Source organism: Schistocerca gregaria, chromosome 1 (assembly GCF_023897955.1).
Source record: "Schistocerca gregaria isolate iqSchGreg1 chromosome 1, iqSchGreg1.2, whole genome shotgun sequence".
Taxonomy (NCBI): Eukaryota; Metazoa; Arthropoda; class Insecta; order Orthoptera; family Acrididae; genus Schistocerca; species Schistocerca gregaria.
Genome location: NC_064920.1, coordinates 741,563,943 through 741,582,904, shown reverse-complemented (window position 1 = coordinate 741,582,904; position 18,962 = coordinate 741,563,943). Strand labels below are relative to the sequence as shown.

At 43.5% G+C, this 18,962-nt stretch overlaps 1 protein-coding gene across 1 annotated transcript in view; it reads right to left on the bottom strand.

Moving 5' to 3' along the window:
* Positions 1-15,264, bottom strand: part of LOC126267432 (BTB/POZ domain-containing protein Tiwaz) — a 760,252-nt gene extending 744,988 nt beyond the window's left edge. The window contains exon 1 of the mRNA XM_049972696.1: positions 14,944-15,264. The gene's annotated coding sequence lies outside the window, so the exon portion shown is untranslated. The remainder of the gene's footprint in view (positions 1-14,943) is intronic.
* Between the last annotated feature and the right edge of the window lie 3,698 nt (positions 15,265-18,962).

Below are 18,962 nucleotides of genomic sequence, written 5' to 3'. Positions count from 1 at the left end.
GTGGTGAAGCACTATCCGAAAAACCTACACAAATTTACATTCGGATCTTGATAATGTTTCATAGTGGTTCAAAAATTGGCAACGTGTTTTAAATGTTCCACGAAAGAAAAATTGTGCGCCTATGAAAACGAAACAAGGTAATATTCTGTTACTACAACATGAAAAATCACGATTAGATTACATGGGTGTAACAGTTCGTAGGGATATTAGTGGAACATTGACATATACTCAATCGTAGGTGAAATAAATCTTGTATATAGAGTGCTCCTCGACTTGTGCTTGTACATATTTGATAAAGGACATGTTGATGTACAGCATGAACCCAACTTCAAAAGTATCTGCATACACCCCACCAACAGTGGCGTGTTATGTGCACTTCTACGACAACTGACGTGTCTGTAAAGTATAAAATAATTTGTGCTGGTTAAGAATTATGTGAATCTCTGCATTAGACAGATCTTCGTGTATGCATGTTGTTACTGCAAAACACTGAACGGAAATGGCCCCTGGTCGTATCGGACACTACTGTGACAATAAGAAAACACGGAATTTGTTTGAGTTCCATGTTGTATTTACGTTTTTATACTTCACAGACACGTCGATTGCTGCAAGACTTGCACACTGATGATGGGCTATATGTGCGAGTAGGGTTCTGGCAAATAAATACTTCGCAAGTGCAGCTCATGTTGCACGTCAATATGTCGTTTATCAAAGTAGGTAAAGCAGGGGAAGAGTTCATACCTTCGTAAGATACGCCAAAATACAGTCGGCTTACAAACGGGACTGCTTGCAGATTATTTGTGGGTCCCATCATAAATATTTCTCAAGTATGTGGGTCTCATTGCACACAGGACTGAGGATACTGAAGGCATAGAAAGAAGGGCAGAATGAAAGGTCACTGGCTTATTTCATCTATGGGACCATTTTATGGAAATGATTAAAAAGCTGAAATGGCAGGCGCTAGAAGCCTATTTACAAAGTTTCTAGAACCTGCTTTAAGGGGCTCCGACCAGGTTGAAAAATCCTTATCTCAAACAATGTTATATTTATACATACAAAAGGTACCTTTGGCAGATATTGTTGGGAGTAGAAATTTGAAAAAATGTAGGTTACACATTAATAAACACTTTAACAGAGGGATTTCTAAAAGCATTGATTAAACTAAAGATAATAATTATTTTTGTATAAAGTGGAATAAAAGTAGAAAACACTGTCAACACTGTGTGTGTAAGGGATTAACTTCTTTGAGATTTATAAAGTAAGAATACCCCGGTGTTCTAATATGCACAATACTCCGATGAGTATACCCTGCAATTCTGAACAAATTCTAGACAGTAGGAGCTGAGAAAAAATACACTATTCATAAAAAATATAGCTTACGGGTAGTAGCCTTTAAAGTTGTCAATGCATCCCTGCACCATGTGGTGGGTTGTCTGCTGTCGGTTTCACCTCATCTTGCAACTTTTCTCGCTCATCTGCGCTGTCTTGTCCTTGTTTCAATGTCTCTAACAATTCTCTATTGTGGCCTAAGGCTTTCTTTACCTAAATTTAACATTTGCTTCGCTGCTAAAGAACCAAGAGTTTGTAGCAGTAGTTTCAAGACTTCAGAGCTTGCAAGATTTCCTTCACTGAAAGTTGCCATTGCAGCAAAGGCACCAAAATGCAGTGTACTAATTGAGATAAAGACTGTCTTGGGAATTCTGGCTCAGATCATCTTGTTGATGGACTTGCTGGAATTCTGAGTGCAGCCATCACGACAGTTCAGTAACCTTACATGTGACATATCATTGATTTTTTTTTCAAGACCTCCGCTATGGCAGAAGATATATGTGGTTTCTGAGTAAATTTCTTATCATTTTTCTGTGCTCTGCTGTATTTGCACCATGAATCACTCCCCAGGGGCATAGGGCATGGGTAGATTAATCGTCTGTTGAAGAGAGGTGAAACAAAACTGCCCATACGGTTTTCCTCGTATCTTGTACACTGCTAACATTTTGCCTGATGCCCGTGCCATAATAATTTTGAATTTTATCTATGAGAGTTTCTTTGAGTCTATTGTTACCATCTAATTCTCTGCCGTCTTCCAATTTCCTCCTCTTGTACGCAGTTTTCAGTCGCCGCAGCCTGATGTCAGTTCATTATCGTACGTGAACTGTGCACTCCAGTCTAGTGATAGTTAGGTTTTCTCTATACGGCTTTTCTTGCACAAATGTTTTTAAAGATTGAGTCCCCATCTCCTAAACAATTGACCCCAGATTCAGAAACTCATATCTCGGTCTGAGAAATGACTTCCGCACAGTGCTTTGTTTAAATGCATGAACAAACTAGAAATAATACAATAATATACATATGTAATATGTGTCCTTACAAAGAGGAAATTTCGTAGATCAAGATCAACGAAAAAACCAAAAATTGAAAACTTCAAGATTTCAGTCAGTCTGGAGCCTCTTAAGTGAACAATCTAGAGATGTCCATCACCCCTCAACGTATCGCTCGCGTAGCGACGCGGGGAAGAGATTGGAGTAATTAGGGCACACGTAGAGGCATTTCAGCAGTCTTTCATCTCGCGACTGGAACGGGAAGAAACCCTAACAAGCGATTCTATGATATTTTGTGCCGTCCACTTCACAGTGATTGGCAGAGAATGTACGTAGGTGTAGAGTAGTGCAGGTGCTCTAAATTTACCCAACGACATTTCGCTATAACTGCGTCAACATCCGCCTGGATATTCTGCAAATCTCATTTAAGTACCTGGTAGAGGGTTCATCGAACCACCTTCAGAATAATTCTCTGCTATTCCAATCCCGTACAGCGCACAGAGAAAACGAACGTCTGAATCTTTCCGTGCGAGCTCTGATTTCCCTTAATTTATTCTGATGATCGTTTCTTCCTATGTATGTCGGTGTCAACAAGACATTTTCGCATTCGGAGGAGAAAATTGGTGACTCAAATGTCGTGAGAACATTGTGCCGTAACAGAAAACGCCTTTGCTTTAATGATGACCACCCCAAATCCAAACTGTGCTGCATTCTTCTAAGGATTCCCATTTTAGTTCCACTCGTATTGGGTGGGGCTGTTAAAAGTAGCCCGTCTCCCCCTTGAATGCGGATTCAATATTTCGACTCCTGAAACAAACAGCTACAAAAATGGACAGTTTTTCACAGCACATTTAGTGTGCGTAAAACTGTGCAGTGAAAAACACAAGGAATGCTTAGTACTGCAGAACAAGTTAAAATTAAGCCAAAATTATCATTGTCTAGTGCAGAAAAAAACGATGTGCTAGCTGACGGTATTTCCCGATGCAAGCGAGAAATCAAGCGAAACTCAACACCTCTGATGATGCTTAACCTCAATAAAGCGAAACGCTTCTCGTAAAAAAAAAAAAAAAAAAAAAAAAAAAAAAAAAAAAAAAAAGTATTTTTGTAGTTACGACAGAACAAAAATACCCTCAAGAAATGTATTTCTCATTGCAAATAAATTGTAAGTCTATTTCAGTTCTCACGTTCTGTAATTGCGCTACTTTGTATTTCTTTCGTATGAAGTAATAGCGAGCTGTTACGACTCTAGCTGAAGTCTCTCTGGATTAATTCGATGTATGCAGTCATGCATACGTGATAACGACTTCCAACGCTGGAACACAATCTACATACATACTCCGCAATCGACCATACGGTGCGTGTTGGAGGGTACTTCGTACCACGACTAGCATATTCTCTCCGTGTTCCACTCCCAAACCAGAACGAGGGAAAAATGACTGCCTATATGCCTCTGTACGAGCCCTAATCTCTCTTACCTTATCTTTGTGGTCTTTTCAAGAAATGTAAGTTGGCGGCAGTAAAATTGTACTGTAGTCAGGCTCAAATGCTGGTTCACTAAATTTCCTCAGTAGCTATTCACGAAAAGAACGCCTCCTTTGCTCCAGCGACTCACACCCGAGTTCCTGAAGCATTTCCGTAACACTCTCGTGATGATCGCCGGCCGGTGTGGCCGAGCGGTTCTAGGCACTTCAGTCTGTAACCGCGCGACCGCTACGGTCGCAGGTTCGAATCCTGCCTCGGGCATGGATGTGTGTGACGTCCTCCGCTTAGTTAGGTTTAAATAGTTCTAAGTTCTAGGGGTCTGACGACCTCATATGTTAAGTCCCATAGTGCTCAGAGCCATTTGAACCATCGTGATGATCAAACCTACATGTAACAAATCTAGCAGCCCGCCTGTGAATTGCTTCAATGTCCTCCCTCAATCCGACCTGATAGGGATCCCAAACGCTCGAACAGTACTCAGGAATAGGTCGTATTAGTGTTTTATAAGCGGTCTTCTTTACAGATGAACCACATCTTCCCAAAATTCTACCAATGAACCGAAGACGACTATCCGCCTTCCCCACAACTGCCATTACATGCTTGTCCCACTTCATATTGCTCTGCAATGTTACGCCCGAATATTTAATCGACGTGACTGTGTCAAGCGCTACACTACTAATGGAGTATTCAAACATTACGGGATTCTTTTTTTCTATTCATCTGCATTAATATACATTTATCTATATTTAGAGTTAGCTGCCATTCTTTACACCAATTACAAATCCTGTCCAAGTCATCTTGTATCCTCCTACAGTCAGTTAACGACGACACCTTCCTGTACACCACAACATCAGCAAACAGCCGCACATTGCTATCCACCCTACCCAAAAGATCATTTATGTAGATAGAAAACAGCGGACTTACCACACTTCCCTGGGGCACTCCAGATGATACCCTGACCTCCGATGAACACTCACCATCGAGGACAACGTACTGGGTTCTATTACAATGCTGTACAGCTGCTCGCACTGAAGTCTCGTATGCGACGTCCTGTGCAGATGGCAGTATACTTTCGCACAACCCTGCCAAACAAATCTAATATTCGCCGGCTATAGTTCGTCAAAGTAACGGCGGCGCTGTCGCGGAGACCGGCGAGAGAGCACACTTTTGATTGCGGGTATTCCGGCGGCGCGGCTCGTCAGCGCGTGCGGCGGGTAAATGTTTTCCACGAACGGCGGCGAGGCCGGGCTGAGCCGGCAGCCCGCGCCGCGGGCGCAGCGGTCGTAATTAGCGGAGCCCGCCTGCCCGCCTACCCCCGCCTGGCCGGGGGCTGCCACCTAGCGCCCGCGGGCCCCCGCCGCCTCTCGCCGCTTCATCTGCCGCGCTGCCACTCGCTCCTATCTGTACCCGCACCTACTCGTGCCTGCTCGCCTACTATTGTTACCAAATACTGCACGTACAGAATGAGCCCTGTTACGTACACGCTGTTACCTTTTTTGTCTTCCTGATCCGCAAAAATGACAGCCCTTACATGTCTACAGCGCGATCCCGAACACAGCCGACCACTTTTTCGTATATTGTTCAGATGTGTCTTCTAAAGATTTCCGTATAAGAGCCTGTGGTCTCACGGTAGCTTTCTAGCAACTGCGTTTGTCTTTGCATTTGTATTACACTGTAAATACAGTGAAAAACCAAAGAAACTGGCACACCTGCCTAATGTTGTGTAGGGCCCCTGCGAGCACTCAGAAGTGCCACAACACGATCTGGCGTGGACTCGACTAATGTCTGAAGTAGTGCTGGAGGGAATTGACACATGAATCGTATAGTACTGTCCATAATAATAATACTGTCGTGTGACGAGGGCCTCCCGTCGGGTAGACCGTGTGCCTGGTGCAAGTCTTTCGATTTGACGCCTCGTCGGCAACTTACGAGTCGATGGGGATGAAATGATGATGATTAGGACAACACAACACCCAGTCTCTGAGCGGACAAGAATCTCCGACCCAGCCGGGAATCGAACCCGGGCCCTTTGGATTGACTGTCGCGCTGACCACTTTTTTTCTCCAATTTATTGATCATAACATTCCACAGTAGTACAAAATTTTCAACTGACATTTAAAAGTAATAAAACAAACTAAAATTAATTACAGGGTCCTCGACATTTTAGAAAAAAATCCAAGTCTAAACCAGATACTGATGTTCGTTACTTGATCGTATTTGTTTTTCAAAAATCAAATTGTCTCTCGTTTCTTCATGTTCTGAATCGCATACTCGAAAATGGAGTTCACATGACTGTTCTTCTGACGAAGTTGGCGTATGTATCATAACAATTATTCATGCGTAGTAGCTTGTGATCTGGTCGGAGATGTACGCCCAAAAATCTCCTTCGATCGTTTCTTTACCGTCCCTTCAACCAGTTGACGGCATTTTTCTTCCAGGTGGGATATAGTTCTTCTTCCGGGTATAAATGGCACGATGGCAATATGAAATACGGCTGTTTTCTCTGCATAGTTGCTAATTTTTTTCTGGTTGACAACCAAATATTATTTGCATTTACACAGACAAATTGATGTTCATCTGTGTCAATCAGGTTGCAAGTGGTACACAAAGGGGAATCAGCCAGATGAAAGGAATGTAGTCTGGAGATCGTTGGAAATTTTCTATTCACAGAATAGTACCACAATTACCGCACTTTTGTTGGTAAGTGCGGGTGGGTGTATACTCTTCCACATATCATGCCAAGAGTGACCAATTATTTTTGTTCTATGATGTTCTTGGTCTGAAAGTTCAGTAAGTTTTTGTATATTTTCTTGACTTTGATGACGTCTTTCTCGGGTGTTTCCAGTCTAATGTAGGTATATTCTACGAAGAAATGTTTTAGGCGGTAAAGTTCATTTGCGATGTGGTGAACGTCTATTGTGGCGTCCTGGCTGGCCGGCGCTATTTCATTTAACAAGAATGCGGCAACACTGTCGACTGACAGCTTCCACAATTTAAATGTTTTACAGACGTACAGTGTTTGTGCTTTATTGCACACGTCTGTGAGATTCAATCCTCCGTTGTCAGTCGGTAGAGTCAACGTTTGGTACTTCACTTTGAAGATGTGGCCGCGGTCAGCTACCGGGGGCGAACAGTACTGTCCATAAATCTGTAACGGTACGAGGGGTTTGGAGACCTCTGCTGAACAGCACGTTGCGAGGCAGAACAGGAAATCAGCGATCATAAAGCGGTTACAGAATCGGTGGTTTCAGCCGTAAATAGAAATATTAAAAAAGGTAGGAAGATTTTTCTGGTTAGCAAAAGTGACAAAAAGCAGATTTCAGAGTACTTGACGGCTCAACACAAAAGTTTTATCTCAAGTACAGACAGTTGAGGACCAGTGGACAAAGTTCAAAACCATCGTACAACATGCATTAAATGAGTGTGTGGCAAGCAAGATCGTAAGAGATCGAAAAGAGCCACCTTGGTACAACAACCGAATTATAAAACTGCTACGGAAGCAAAGGGAAAGTCACAGCAAACATAAACATAGCCAAAGCCTTGCAGAAAAACAAAAATTACTCGAAGCGAAATGTAGTGTGAGGAGGGCTATGCTAGAGACGTTCAACGAATTCTAAAGTCCTGTGTACTGACTTGGCAGAAAATCCTAAGAAATTTTGGTCTTACTTCAAAGCGGTAGGTGGATCAAAGCAAAATGTCCAGACACTCTGCGACCAAAATGGTACTGAAACAGAGGATGACAGACTAAAGGCCGAAATACTAAATGTCTTTTTCCAAAGCTGTTTCATAGAGGAAGACTGCACTGTAGTTCCTTCTATACATTGGTGCACACATGACAAAATGGTAGACATGGAAATAGATGACAGAGGAATAGAAAAACAATTACAATAGAAAAACAATCACTCAAAAGAGGAAAGGCCGCTGGACCTGATGGGATACCAGTTCGCTTTTACACAGAGTACGCGAAGGAACTTACCCCCTTCTTGCACCGGTGTACCGTAGGTCTCTAGAAGAGCGTAGCGTTCCAAAGGATTGGAAAAGGGCACAGGTCATCCCCGTTTTCAAGAAGGGACGTCGAACAGATGTGCAGAACTATAGACCTATATCTCTAACGTCGACCAGTTGTACAATTTATGTTCGAGTATAATGACTTTTCTGGAGACTACAAATCTACTTTGTAGGAATCAGCATGGGTTTCGGAAAAGACGATCGTGTGAAACCCAGCTCGCGCTATTCGTACACGAGACTCAGAGGACCATAGACACGGGTTCCCAGGTAGATGCAGTGTTTCTTGACTTTGGCAAGGCGTTTGTTACAGTTCTCCACAGTCGTTTAATGAACAAAGAGCATACGGACTGTCAGACCAACTGAGTGATTGAAGAGTTCCTAGATAACAGAACGGAGCATGTCATTCTCAATGGAGATAAGTCTTCCGAAGTAAGAGTGATTTCAGGTGTGCCGCAGGGGAGTGTCGTAGGAACTTTGCTATTCCATGAGGACAAAATCAGAGAGATTAGAGCCCACACAGAGGCATACCGACAATGTTTCTTTCCACGAACAATACGAGACTGGACTAGAAGGGTGAACTGATAGAGGTACTCAAGGTAACCTCCGCCACGCACCGTCAGGTGGCTTGCGGAGTATGGATGTAGATATGTTCAGTAATGTTCATGTCTGGGAAGTTTGGTAGACAGCGGAAGTGCTTAAACTCAGAAGTGTATTCTTCAAGCCACTCTGTAACAATTCTAGACGTGTGGGTTGTCTCATTGTCCTGATGGAATTGCAGAAGTGTGTCGGAATGTACAATGGACATGAATGGATGCAGGTGATCAGACAGGATGCTTGCGTACGTGTCACTTGTCACAGTCTTATCTGGACGTACCAGGGGTCCTATATAAGTCCAATTGCACACTCCCCACATCATTACAGAGCCTTCACCACCTTGAACAGCCTCATGCTGACATACAGTGTCCATCGATTGATGAGTTTGTCTCCATACCCGTACACGTCCACCCGCTAGATACAATTTGAAACGAGACTCGGCCGCTCAGGCAACATGTTTCCAGTCATGAACAGTCCAATATCGATGTTAACGGGCCCAGGCGAGGCGTAATGCTTCGTGTCGTGCAGTCATCGAGGGTACACGAGTTGGACGTTTCGTTGAATGGTTCGGACGCTGACACTTTTTGATGCCCCAGCATTGACATCTGCAGTAATTTTCGGAAGGGTTGCATTTCCGTCGCGTTGAACGATTCCCTTCAGTCGTCCCTTTCTTGTAAGATCTTTTTCCGCCCACATTAATGTCGGAGATTCCATGTTTTACTGTATTCCTGACATTCACGGTACTCTCGTGAAATGGTCCTACGGGAAAATCCTCACTTCATCGCTACCTCGGAGATGCTATGTCCCATCGCTTATGCGCCGACTATAACACAACGTTTAAACTCATTTCAGTGTTGAAAACTTGCTATTGTAGCAGCAGTAACCGATCTAACAATTGCGCCAGGCACTTGTTCTCTTATATAGACGTTGCTGACCGTAGCGTCGTATTCTGCCTATTTACACATCTGTTTTTTTTTTTTTTTTTTTTCAATGCACATGCATATACCAGTTTCTTTGGTGCTTCCGTGTATCTCCAAAAAGGCCCTTTTACAGGATACACTTTCCTGTCTCAATTGACTTCTGAGACAAATGGGTGTACGGCAGTGCCCCCGGCGTTCTGTTCCTGTACTGAGCCTCGTCTGTTTCGAGTGGTAATTTTCGTTGACACACGAAAACTATGTGTGTTGTCAGAGCTGTCTGCTATCATCTTGACATCTTAACAGTGAAAGTGAGGTTATGAGGTAATAGTCTTTTTACGAAAAACTAGAAATACAGTAGCAAAATATTAGAACAAGCAATGATAATAGAGTTTATCAATATCCACAGCAGAATTCACATTGGAAATTCTTGTCAAAGGTCGTGTGGTTAATTCTGGTACTCTCCTCAGAATTTAAATAATAGAAAAACTGTCATCCAGAAATTTCAGAACATCCCAGTACACATTCATTTTCTCGAGAAAATATGTACTTGCGAATTGCAAAAACATCTAATAATATCAATAACGCAGTAAATAGAGTTTGTTCTTGACTCTTCGTATCGTATATTGTTGCCAAGTGTCAAAAACTATCGTAAATTATTTTTCTCGTCAAATAACTCTGTTTCAAGGTTGAAATAATTTTCATTAAGACACTTTACCTATTTGCGTTCTTATTTCTGCTTTTTCTCTGTAATACGTCAATGCCTAAAAGGTTTCAGATATTTCTTCTATCTTGTAAGAAGACAGTAGTAGGAAAAATATCAGGACCTTGCCTAACTTGTCGATGTGTCACAAAAACAAATCAAACACACTATAAAAATTAAGGAGACATGAAAACACAAATTCCATTTCTACAATAGCACGGAGCTTGGCCAGAACGGATTCCATTGTCGATTTTATCAGACGCCCCCAGAGTCACTTGTCTCTAGGAATCTGCAGTGTGCAACATACTCGGAAATTCAGAACTCCATATTCGGCACAATCTATAGATCATTGATGTCATACACACACTCGCGTCGTGGTTGGCTGCTGATTTACGCGCAGGCAGAAAAGTTGTAGTCACTTTGAGCGGTCGATTGCGACCAGAAAGTCGCTCGTATAAAATGGGCTTCAAAGTGCAAATAACCATGGTAAGTGTTGTGTGTCCTGCTTCTAAACGAACTTGTTCCAGTCGGCCACGGTTCTTGCTATTGACTACGGTGTTGCCCTCCTCAGGGTATCATTTCTTAGGGCCTACTTCTTGATTGTGTCTCGGGGTTGGTTTTTAGGCAGTGTTATTTCTACTTTCACAGTTATGCAGATCAGTATGGATAGGTTTGCTCATAAAGAGTGAGCCGATATGCACCTCGTGTAAGGGTTCACTAACTGCAATGCAACAGCTGCACAATGATACTAGAGAAGGTGGTTATAGCCGAAACAATCTGTTTCCGCTTTTCGTCTCCAGTTTAACTTTAAAGCCGTTCAAATCAACCGGTTTCTGAAATAAACGAATTTCGATTTATTTGTTGGTATTGTTTCTATCGATAAAGTTAGAACAAAAATATATAAAAATCGCAATGAAGATGAAGGAGTTGGAAATCTCGATCTACATAAGGTCGACGATGTGGCAGAAATCGGTCTCTGTGGCTCTAGTAACGAAGAGTGCGGATATGACCAGAGCGAAAGGTCACAAGTTGTTGATTTTCCTGCATCGTCTCCTTTCTGTGGTTTATATTGTTCACTCTGGAGCATCCTCGAAATTTAGGGTCCAGTTTTTATCCCATATTTACAGCACATCAATAAAATTGTAGGTACGTCAATGGAATTTACCTTCTCGTCCCGGCTGCCCCCGTCGGAGGTTCGAGTCCTCCCTCGGGCATGGGTGTACGTGTTGTCCTTAGCGTAAGTTAGTGTAAGTTAGATTAAGTAGTGTGTCAGCTTAGGGACCAATGAGCTCAGTAGTTTGGTCCCGTAACACTTCACCACAAATTTCCAAATTTTCCTTCTCGTCCATGGGGTACTGTGTGTCCTTGTGTGACGTCGCAAGTTTGTTGTGCCACCTTCCGTTTTTTGGTAAAGCAAATGGAGCACTGTACTTCGTTACTACTACACTTCGCAAAATACTTCCAACCTAAGGATGGTGCCACCCTGTAATACAGCTTACGGCAGAGGACGGCAGCGAGAAACTTCGATACAAACGAGGTTGAGGCAGCTCTTCCGGATTGTACGTACGCGCGTCCCGTTTGATAGGAACGCCACAAGAAACAGGTGCATTATTGTCTGAGCAAAGCTGTATAGATTCTTATGTCATGTGTTTGATTCTAGTTACAACTCCCGTTACTGTTATTAAAATAGCTCTGATTGATTTTCCCTTTCTCTACAGTTGACCAATATTTCAAAGCAATGGAAATTTTGCGAATAAATGTTACTCGTACCTAGAAAACAGTTTGATATAAAAACCAAATTAAATTAACACTACTTCTCTGGCTACTTGATATGTCATTTTATTTTATACCGGTGGTTGTAAAGGAATGAAAAAAACCTTTTACAACCTAGACCAAACAAGCATCGAAAAGTAACGGGTACCCAGAACTAAAATACTTGTATCGGTTTTAATCAGCCCGTTTTTCCCGTCCCTACATGACGCTATACTGTGTTAGTTCTGCACCGACAGCAACCACATCGCATTAATTTTTCATATGTACATAGGCAGAATTCTTCCTTCTTATGATGACTGCACACTACAGGCTTCACAGAAAGAAAGATAATCGGTGCAACAAAACGGATACATCGTAGTAATATTAAATGTGTGTGAAATATTATGGGACTTAACTGCTAAGGTCATCAGTCGCTAAGCTTACACACTACTTAACTTAAAGTATCCTAAGGACAAACACACACACCCAAGCCCGAGGGAGGACTCGAACCTCCGCCGGGATCAGCCGCACAGTCCATGACTGCAGCGCCTGAGACCGCTCGGCTAATCCCGCGCGGCCGTAATAATATTAGTTGTCTGCAATGAACCACTGAAGACCACATACCTCTTGTAGAAAAATGAACAGCGAATACCCCAGACAAACCCCCCAAACTTTTCTGCTGCATTTCAGGTTTACGGTGTAAGCAAGTTGCTTGCCGAAAATATGATGTGGTATTGTGGTGTTAAATTCTTGATGCTGCTGTGGCAAGGAATGAGAACATTGAACGCTGTTAATAGTGATATCTCAGGCAAGTCAGTGGTCTCCTGAGTGATGTGACAAATGCAAGTATAATATGGAAGGGAGGCAGGTGCAGCTCTCCCGTATTGCCACTTGCCTTCATCAATAATTGAAACTCGACACCACACACGCACTAAAAACTTTTACTTACTACACACGCAGTGCAAACTGCACAGAGTAGACGCCAGTGTGAAAGAAGAAAGAAAACTTTTCAGTAGAAGCGTTTGAAAGTACCGCTTGCGATCTCCGAGCCAGTAATGCCACACGATTTAACGCATTTTAGACTTGATGCTGCATGCAACATTGAGTTGCATCTTTAATCGAATCCAGTATTGAGAAATGTACTTCTTCTCTAAACATCTAAAAAAAAATCAAATGCAATGGCTCAATACAACTTTTCTGTTGGTTGAAGAACAACGCTAGGGAGTAGTAAACTTGCAGCTAAAAACATTTTCGTACATATTCTGTGCGAGAAAAAAATTTTCTTCCATAATGTCACTAAAATTAATGCCCTACTATTGATTGTCCATTACGCAGTTCCGTGTCTGTACTTAATGCGGCGATACCTGGTCGACTTCTAAATCCAGCTCCAAGCGAATGAGGCTACTGTGCGTATGAAACGTGATCTCGTTGTGTGAAATGTCTGTCACGGCTGTCAGAGTTTCACAGCTGCGGCTATTTCTCGCAAACCACTGAATAGTAAGTTGCTTAGGGCACTTTTTATTGTTACCTATTGAAATTTTTCTTGCCCTTTGCCGTGAAAAAATGGTTACATTCGGGTACGCAAGTGTTACATTATTTTAATTTTAAACTTATGTTTTTCGTGGAAGCGATATGTACAACATTCGTAATCTTCTCCGAAGACAGCTGCTTGGAATATTTCTCTAGGCTTTAGAGGCCTCTACTACGCGCCAAAAGTCTGTAGTGTTTCAGTCGCACGTTGTCAAGTGTGAAAGAAGCCTATGACTAACGTACGGCAATCTTGGAGGCCAGACACCTGGGTTATTTTGACGTATTCTTTCACTAAATTTTTGGTCGCTCGTTATGAAATATTTACTGTGAAATTCAAGCACGTTACAATCTATCAGGCGAGCGTGAAACACAGAAATTTGAATAACAAGTATTTTTATGCAGGACAGAAAAGGACGATCCTCGAGATCGATTCGAATTCGAAACGTTGCCAGATGCAAATATTTACTGTACGCTGCCTTCGAACTCCAACTACCACGTAAAATCAAACGCTAACTTGAAAAGTAACATGATTCAGACACTATGTCATTTGTTCTTGGCTATGGTAGAGGGTAAAGACGTATTAATGCAGTGCACTTGGATGTGCTGGATGCTTGTAGCGGTGGCGGGTTCTAGAAGCGTGCTGAGATGTTGTGGGCGCAGCAGGCACGCACGGACCAGCCAGTCTCGTGGGGTGAGGTCAGCTGACAGGCACCACGTGCGGGCGCCACCAACCGGGTTACGCTGCGCCAGCCACGTGTGTAGCGGGCCAACCTACCGCTCAGCGTTCGTCCCTCCCCTCGGAACAACATGAGCACAGCACTACAATAGCCGGCTAGGCTCCTCCCAACTTCACGAACACTCATCTCTCTTCACACTAATGTGGATGCAACTGCCCAGAAGAGGCGGGCAGTGCCGACAACCGATCTTCGTAATGGCTTAACTGTATATCATCCTTTTCGGATTGACTAGTACTAGTCAATCAGACAATTCATTTTTCGCTTTTTTTCCTCCCAGACTACCCGTGGTCGGCACTTGGCCTTAGTAGCTTTACTTAAGACAGACACTGGAAGTAGGAAAAGCTCATAACAACATCGGATACCTCGAACAACTTTGGATAAAAAGTTAATGGATCTCACTCTTTACATAAGCGCCTATAATAATCACTGGATGTCTTCACGAGAAGCAGGGTTGTAACACTGTAGCACGAAGGATTGGAAAAATAAAAATATAGTCCGACTTTAATACGGTTCCAACGAACAACACATAATTTCAGATTGCTGTATTGCTTCTTTGCGGCAAATGAAGCAACAGTGAAGTACAAAAATACGTTACTGGAAGCAACTCGATAAATGGAACAGTTTTCTGCTCATCGTTTAGTAATAACGTGCTGATTGATACTAGTAACATATCATTTTGCTACAGTCCGAGCGCGTGAACTGAAGTCTATAACACTCCAAATAAAATAGAAAAACGAGATTATATTTTTTAATTTATGTAATGAGATAGCTAGTAGGAAACTGTGGCTTACTGTGTGATGTTTAGGAAATGAGTACGTGGAACAACACCAATCAGCATTCACATCTGTGCAAAAGCCGAGCACCACCGTATTTCGTGAAGCACAGAAGACCGCAGGACTTACCTTTTGGGGCACGTGGACTCCAGGGTGACGGATCCTCTGTTCTCCACGGCGACGGAAGGGATGCGTATCAGATCGTGGGGAAAAATTTTGGCGGTTTTTCACGGGTCAGCGCTGCGCGAGAGTGTCTCCGTCGCCTCGGCGTCGTCGTAGCTCCGAACAACAGGCGTCGTGGCGCGCCGACGACCGGCGTCTGCGTCTCTATGGCAACGGAGTGGCTGCCGCTAGCTACCCCGCGGGTGGCGTCTGGACACAGCGAAGAACGCCGGGCAGTTGTGGACGGCGGGCACGGTACACGCGCTACCGGTTGCGAGCGGCTCTGCGGCTGGGCCGGTACTGAAGCGTCGTGTTGCGTCGCGCCCGCCTGGCCTGGGGAGGCCGTGCCGCGGGGGAGGGGCGACGGAGGGGGGAGGGGGGCGGTGACGCCGGCGGCGCCCGGGGCCCACCCGCTTCGGACCCGCCCGCCGCTCTTCGGGGACCTATTTTCCAGCCTCGGGCGCGGCGCGGCGCGGGGTTGGTTTGCCGCTATCTCCGTCCCTTTCCGCCGCCGGCGCCGCTCACCCCTCCCCCTCCCCTCTCGCTCCGTCTCTCTCTGTTTCTCCCTCCCCTCCACCTCCACTGTGCCCCCACTCACTGCCGAACGCCTGCGGCGCGGTGTATCTCCTCCTCTCGTTTATACGGAGCTCGCGGGCGCCGGCGAGAGGGATATATTCCTAGCAGATACGCACTGCCTTGTTATGATCGGACATTCACTGCCAGATGGTGCAGCGCGCTGCTCTTCTCTGACTTTATTGCGCCTAGAAGTACTTTTCTACAAGCTACCAGTGTACTTCAGAAGTAAATTCGCAGACAGCGCATATAACATGTTAAGGTAATGTTATAATTACACCGTTCCTTTAACGGTTGAGAAGTCTGATGTAAAATCATCTCAGGACATATTCTTTACGTAAGGTGTATAACTTTTCTCAATATGTTCTTCCATGATACATAAGGAACTTTTGGATGTGTGAGAAAATTACGCCAACTTTTCTCCATCCGTCATACTTTTTTTTTCTTCTTTTTATGCTATTGTGGGCTGCGATGAACAACTTCTTGATTCTTTTCTTCCTCCTTTCTTCTCGTCCGATGTTCTGGGCCTCTGCACTTTATTCTGTAAAATCATTTGATGTTACTGAAAGACATTAATTTTTTAAATTTCAAATTTCATTCAGATCAAATTTAGTCTAGCAGCGAAGCGTCAGGCAGGCCCGTTACGTTGTGTACAGTGATACGAACCATGATATTGTGCCGAAGAATCTCCGTGGTCTGTATGTAGAAAGACAAAATCTGAAACAGGTTTTCAAGTCTCAGCTGACGAGCTGAATTAATTATTTCCATCCAGCACCACACACCAATGGCGCCCATGACCGGGAGCAGTGTGGAACCACAGCCTTATGCCTTCCCCTCCCCTTTTCACCCTTTCACTGAGGCAAAGGAAAAATATTGATTAGTCAGGTGTATTTCTTTCAAGAAAATTATTTAAAAATAGGTATTACTTGGGTTTCTGGCGGGATCATAGCTGCAACATATTTATGGCCACTTACAAGTTGCCATTCGTCTTCGAAAATATCAAAAATACTCCCCACCTCCAGGTCAAGGCCGCGACTACAAACTATGAGCTCCCTTGCCACATACTGCAGAGAACTATCGCTTGCCAGAACGCCCAGGGTCCGTATGTAGCCCTGACGCTCTGTATAATAAACACAATGAGGAAAGCAACCATGAGAATCTCTTATGATGTGATAAGCAATGCTGCTATTTGCATTAACATGCTGAAGAATGTTGCGAATAGCTTAGTACCCGTCTTGACAGATTTTTCTTTAGCTCACTAAGGGGACATATCTTGTTCAAAATGAGCATAATCAGATTTGCTTCTAAGAACGAAAACCTACAGTCACCTTGTGATTACTGGCCAATTAGCATCTTACCCGCTGATCCTAAGTACTGGAATATAGATGATGATGATGATAATGATGATGATGTTTGGTTTGTGAGGCGCTCAACTGCTCGGTCATCGGCGCCCGAAAAATGTCCCAGTTTTTATACAGTCCAATTTTTTGATGCAGTCCAATCTATCCAATGGCGGGAACGATGATTATTATGATGATGATGATGAAATGATGACAACACAAACATCCAGTCCCCGGGAGGAAAAATTCCCAACCCGACCGGGAATCAAACCCGGGACGTCGTGATGCAGAGGTAGCAACGCTAGCCACGTTCTTTTTTTCTTTTTGATCGATGTAGTTCGTTTCGTTTGGTCTGGGCAGACGTCACAAGACATCCGTTGAAGTTGATCGTTGCTTCCTTGACTCAGTTTCTTTTATTACAGAGAGCACGCAACCCTCTGACCGAACACGCTGAGCTACCGTGCCGGCGTCAGCCTCTTGGCCACGAGCACCGGACTGGAATATAGAGGATGCGCCATGAGAAATAGTCAATATTCAGGGATATAATAGAAATTACCATTCGAAGCAAAAGTCTAGTAAATATGGGCTCTAAAATGCTACCCTAAGAGCTATGGGCACCTCTTTCATCTTCGATACTGCGAAGCAGATCTCTTATACTGCAGGCTCTTTGCTTTCCATATTCGGAGAGGCGGTAATATGTACCAAAACAAGAAAAAAACGTCCAGTAAACATCGGCTCTAAAGTGCGTACCTTAAGAGCTACGACCACTTGTTGATCTTCGCTAATGTGGATCATGTCTCTTCTGCTGGACAAGTGTTCATAGCTCTTAAGGTATGCGTTTGAGATCCAATATTTACCAGAGTTTTTTGCTTCGGATGATCGTTCCTGCCATATTCCTGAACACTGCCCATTCGTCCTGGGACTCTGTATTATTCATGACCAAATTATCGAATACTTAAGCGAATTCATCTTAAATGAGAAATATCGGTACTGGTTTCGTAATCAATGTACCACAAATACTGCTCTACTTACGTTAACTGATGAACTGAAATATGCCGTATACCAACCGCGAGGCCACAATATTTCCACCATAACACTTGTATAAAACCTCTGAAGCAGTCAACGTCGACATACTGCTCAGAAAAATCTAAGAGCTGAAATTTTCTGATAGTGCACTGCAGTGGTTTGAAAGCTACTAGAAAAGCAGACAGCAGCGCGTTGTCTGTAGGAATGGTAATTCGTTCTGGAAGCAATCTCTTCCAACAGCTCCACATGACTCAGTCTTGGATACCTTATCTTTATATTGACAGTATCCAACATTACTTAACTTGTCGCTTTCTTAAAGATACCAGTACCGGTATAGACCAGATTAATTAGGACCTCTCTTCAGTGGTCTGCTGGGCTCAAAATCTACGACTTAAACTAGGTTCTAAGTAGTTGCATGCAATTTTAGTATCAAGCGAAAAATTAATTAGTTACCATTTTCAAGGAAAATGTTCCCTATTCTTGTCAACGATATTCAAATACGGTATCAGCAAAGGTGAAGATCGCGGCTGTATCTTCCAGTGAGTACTGTCACGTAGCGCAGCTTACCTCTGTGCCCTCCAAATGTTTCGTACCTACCTTTACGGAATGTTAAATGTGCACTTGTACAATTAGTCATTGCGCCGAACCCCCACTATTGCGATGAAAACTCTGGACACTTTCATTTGCAACATCCGTTTATTTGGCCATGTCAGTGCCTCTTATGTCCAGTTGGGATGCTTAATGTCAGACATGCCACGTAACTACAACGCGGTATGTGTATTTCATCGGTTTCTGAGTCTACACGCACCCCAGTACGTAGCAGCAGTATCAGCTATCTGTCATTCATCTGCTATTCTATTGTCATCTGGCTGTGGAATAAGGTACGCTGCACTCCATGCACATTCCAATAGCTTATTGTATTTAACAAAAAACTGCAGCACAACTTTTCTAAAAAGAAAAACATAATCAATGGCCAGTTTCCTTCTGACAAACAGTAAAGGACATGCTATCTACTCCCAGTTTTGTTTCTTTCTATTAGGTTGGTGC